At 46.4% G+C, this 5,051-nt stretch overlaps 1 long non-coding RNA gene across 1 annotated transcript; it reads right to left on the minus strand.

The window, feature by feature from the left end:
- Positions 1–483: 483 nt before the first annotated feature.
- On the minus strand, positions 484–3,862 carry LOC138481797 (uncharacterized). Its single transcript, XR_011274411.1, has 2 exons — positions 3,741–3,862; positions 484–1,104 (listed from the first exon to the last, which is right to left on the minus strand). It is a non-coding gene; the product is annotated as an uncharacterized lncRNA (long non-coding RNA).
- Between the last annotated feature and the right edge of the window lie 1,189 nt (positions 3,863–5,051).

Consider the following 5,051-nt stretch of genomic DNA (forward strand, 5'->3'; position numbering starts at 1 on the left):
GAAGCAGTGCCATCCCTAAATAAATACAAAAGCAACGGATTACATCTGGCTTCCTTTTGGTTTAATGCACCCTCGTAGAGATCCAAAAGCAATGCAATCCCCAAATAAACCTTTTGAAATCCAAAAGCAATTAATGTAGTCACCAAATAATACTTTACAATCAAAAAACAAAGCAATCCCAAAAATATCCTTCAACAATATAGGCATTGTTTCGGTTTATGAGCTGGAAATACATTTTGGAGTTTAACAAAAATAATGTTTACTATAATCCTGAAACGAAACGCTTAAAAAACACATTTGGCACACCTTGTTGAATTGGGCTTTAAAAGCCTCACTGTTAACTGCTGCCCATTTTAGAGAGTTGCATTTTGAATTGTTTTTATAACTATAGTGATGGCTTATTAGGTCAGTCACTTAGGTAAAATGGCCATGAAAGTCAAGACCATGTAATGGCATATTAACTATATTTAAAAAGAAGCGACATTTTTTTTTCCCACTATATTTATTAAAACGAGGCAGAGATTCAATCGGACACTGTGTGCATAGCACAAAAACACAACTGTAGCAATCCCAAACATGGGTGCTTTACAATTAAAAAATGGGTGAGAGGACCCAGAACCAGTCCAGGGAGCAAGCGAGTCCGGTGGGGTCCAGCCCAGGGATCAAGGTTGAGAGGGGACAAAGAACCAGTCCAGGGAGTCACCAGTATCCAGGCCCAGCCCAGTGAGCAAGTGAGTCTGGTGGGGCCGAGCCCAGGGAGCAAGTGAGTCAGGTGGGGTCGAGCCAGGGTGAGAGGGGACCCAGAACCAGTCCAGGGAGTCCCACGAGTATCCGGTGGGGCCCAGCCCAGGGAGCAAAGGTGAGAGGGGACCCAGAACCAGTCCAGGAAGTCACACAAGAATCCAGGCCCAGCCCGGGGAGCAAGCGAGTCCGATGGGGTCCAGCCCAGGGAGCAAGGGAATGCCCAACTACACTGGTGTAGAAAAGACCAGGTCTGGCTCCTTCTTCATCCGGTAGTTCCCAATTTTATTTTGAAGGGCTTTTCTGTACTCGGATGCAGAGAATACTGGAAAGCCCATTTCCCTGGCTTTACATGGATAAATTCTGAAATGCAAAAAAAGATGTGTAAAAAGTTTGAAAAGAGCAAGCAAAGTACAACTAGTCGCCGATATAAACTTAATGAAATATAGCAACTAGTAATGCAGGCTATGTGAGCAAAGCGGTTCATGATATGATCGTTTATTTATATAGCGTTGATACACAATGTGTTTCACAGCGCTGCAAGGCAAGGGAGGGAACAAGGGAAAATACAATGACATTCTTACAGACCAGAACAGTAAGGATGTGAAATTAACTATCGTATTCGGCCTGACGACATTTCAGATAGTGCTAAGACATAGATATGATATGGCATTTATAACGCGCCTATACACAAGTGTTTCAAGGCACGACGAGGCAAGGGAGGGGAAAGGGAGGGAAGACAGACTACTAGGCCAGGTGACATTGAGATCGCGCAGGGGCCGAGGGAAGGGGAAAAGTGCATGGAGAGGGGGGTGGGAAGTGCGGAGCAGAGGAGAAACGGATAAATAGAAAATAAATAAATAACGAAGGCAACAAACAGTGGTAGTGCAGCCAACAAGTGGCAAGTGCTGAGATAAGGCAGCAGACAGGGTGTGTCTGATAAGTGCATAAAGATAAAGGGAGGGGGGACTGTATGGGTACAGATATAGACCCCAGTGCAAGGGGTTGCCCTGAGGCTGGGTGGGTGGCACGGTGAGCAGGTACCAGGAGTGGTCTAGAGACCTCATCAGGTGTGACAGGGGAGAGGGAGAGAAGAGGGGGGCCCAAGAGATGAATTGTGAAGCAATGTGCACACCAGCAAGATCAATCTCTAGTGTTCCATGTGAAAAAACAGTCAGGAAATGGATTTCTATCTACACACATGACACATAAGCGCCCAGCTCACTTCCCACCTAAGTTACCTTTACTCCATAACACCTGATTATTATTATCATCAGATGTACATGTACATAATTTATTAACATTGGACTGATACAAGTCTGGGTTTGCTCTAAGCTCGAACCTGTGTTTGCAGATCATGCACAACTGTTTGAGAAAGTGCCCATCTCAATGAGTTACCTTACTTCACCCCACAACACGCATGGTACGCATCCATGCTTGTAGCATATGGCACACATTTCATGAGCACTATAACTCTGCTGCCCCACAACTACAGGACCATTGGCTCCGTTATTAATTAGTTTCTCTCCATGAACACATGTTCAAACACACTTTCCCCCGCCAGGAGAACTAACTTGAAGATTATATACCATGCCACCTATAGCATAAAATGCTTCCTGGGAAAGCAATATGTCGTGTTGGAATCCTTCTGTTTTCAAGACCATAAATCATGACAAAGGTGTGAAAGAACTGCCCATAATTTTCACTTGTGCCTCCACCCTACAACACTGTCCATATGTGGGCACATCTCCACCTACATGCCCCCATTACAATAAAGCACGGCGCTTACGTCATGCGAGAATGCTTGATAAACAGACAGTAGCTTTAAGATGTTGTTAAAAAATTACACTGTTTACAATGAATTCCGATACCTTCCCATGCATGGCGCACACACACTGAGCCCTAGCTCACTTTGGCGTGACGTTTGTGAAGCTCGATCGTGGAGGGGACGGCTGTTGGGCTGTGAAGAAGGTGCTGCTGGGGCAGGGATCACAATCCCACTTGCCGCCGAGGTCGGGGGTGACGTCTCCCCAGCACCGGATAGCAGCCTTCCAGCCTCTGCATCAAACACTGGCGCAATCTGAAAGGCACGCACCTGGGTACAATTAGACCATCCCAAATGCCTGGGCTCTGGACCCTGGCGCCCTTTTGGGCCTAAATAATGTACTTCCAGTAGGATCGACACAGCCCTTTCTCGCATCGATCCTGCCAGAAGGCAATATTCACTGCAGTCATACTTAACTTTTGAAGTTCTCGGTCTGGTGATGTCAGTGCGTGTTTGCTGCACACAGGCACCTCCCAGTTTCTGAACCTGGCAACATATGTTGCTGCAAAGCTGAATGCACAACCTATATACATGCTCTATTTGATGTGTAATTGTGTGCAGTGCTGATCTGACCTTTTGCTAGACCATGGTCACTCATTACGTTGCAAACCCGATATTTCGGACTTCAAATCCCAGAAGCCTTAGCCAGTGCAGTCAGCGGTGAAGGATCATGGGAGTTGTAGGCTATCACCAGGAATGCCACATTATGTGTGAAAGGTCCGTTTTCCCTTTCGAATGGGCTTCGCTGTAGACTTTCCATATTTCATAATCATGGAAGACTTGCCAGGGTCATGCCATCTATATTATGCTTTCCCTAAATGAGGGCATCCTCCGGCGGGGTCCACATGGGTATCAGCTCTCACGGGAGGGGCCAGGAAGAGCAATAACCATGCAGTCCCTGTTCAGGCCACACTCCACCGCTGAACCGGACCCCGAAAATGCACATAGGTTGGGCTGCCAGGGAATGCCCTGGATTAGAGGGGACACGGAGAGGGGGGCTTTGGAAGGACGTGCAGGCAGGGGGAGAGGGAGTCTGGAGCTGATCCTGCCTGATCGAAAGCTACGAAATTGCGGCCCGAGAAGGGTTCTGCAGATTTCCAACATGCGCTTCAAACTCACCGCTCTTACATTTAAATAAACACAAACACACTGTGTGGCCCACCCACCTGCTTACCTGATTAATCTGGCGTTGGTCTTTCTATCCCGGGCCCAGGGCCAGACCTCGACTCTTCGTCGCCATTGTTGCTGGTTCGTGTCCAGTGTTGCCGGCAGCAGCTTGGAAGGGGAAAAAACAAGCTCCATGTCCTTCCGAAAAAAGCCCAAGCTACCTCCCGTCCAAATAAGCCGAAACAAGAAAGCAAACGCTGTGGATAGGTCTCAAAAGCAAGAACAGAGTACAATACCATAAACACAGAGAAAACACACATATGTTACAATAAAAAATATATTTTTTTAAATTGCATTTATAATTTTCTGACAATTAGAATGTTCACATCATTACCTTGTGGTCCTTCACTTCTGTTCCTAGAAATATATTCTTTTCTATATTACTTTCAATCTGGGGCTTTAAATGTATGCTTCTCAGCACTTGCCTTACAAGCTGCGTTTGCTTGAACCCTTCTGTCCGTCACTTCCCTTGGGGTATACAAAAGTGTTATTATTAGCTTGTTGCCCTTTAACACAGGTGTCTCCACATCAGCCACTTGCTAACAAAGTAGGATTTGTAGCTGTTCAGTGCGGATTCAGTGTTTCAACTCCCAGTGGTATAACACAAAATGTGGGGGCCCCGCTGCGAGCCATGCTGAGGGGGCCCCCTCCAACTCGGCAAAAAATCATGGGCCGGCCTAGATTATCACGCTTGCACAATACGCACAAACGTGCTGCTGAAGGAGTAAACCGCACACTTTACTAAGAGCAAGATATAAATAAGTGTTTAAATGCAATATACAGCCCACTTTCTGAGAGCCAGAGTGTTTGCAATTGTTTTTTAGGGTAACACCAATCCAATACATGTAAGTCACCAATACTGCACACGAACATTAATGCTTTGCTATTAAAAATGCCATTCCACATTGAAAACATGTCCCACTGGCTGCACAATGTAGACCAGTGTAGACATGTAATAACATTGCAGTAAAGCATGCCAGGCCACATTTAGACATGCCTAGACTGGTTGCACCAAAATGCCAGTCAAAGCAATAACACTCATCAAGAAGAGCACACATTCAAGCCCGGGTCTCTGCAGCCTCTAACAACATGGCCAAACTCTTTAAAATCGGCAAGGAACTGGTCAATCCTGTTGCGGTCTCTACCTCTCCTGTGCCCTCCCAGGCCTTCTGTATGGCACTGCCACTCACTTCTCTGCTAAAACTCAGGACATTCTGTCCTCTATCTCCTCTTCCTCTCCCGGCCCCCCTTTGGCCATCTGTACTTCCCCTCCTCCTTTCTCCACTTTCTCTCTGACAACACCTGACAAGGTTTCTAA

Source organism: Ambystoma mexicanum, chromosome 5p, assembly GCF_040938575.1.
Source record: "Ambystoma mexicanum isolate Mex_15411 chromosome 5p, UKY_AmexF1_1, whole genome shotgun sequence".
Taxonomy (NCBI): domain Eukaryota; kingdom Metazoa; phylum Chordata; class Amphibia; order Caudata; family Ambystomatidae; genus Ambystoma; species Ambystoma mexicanum.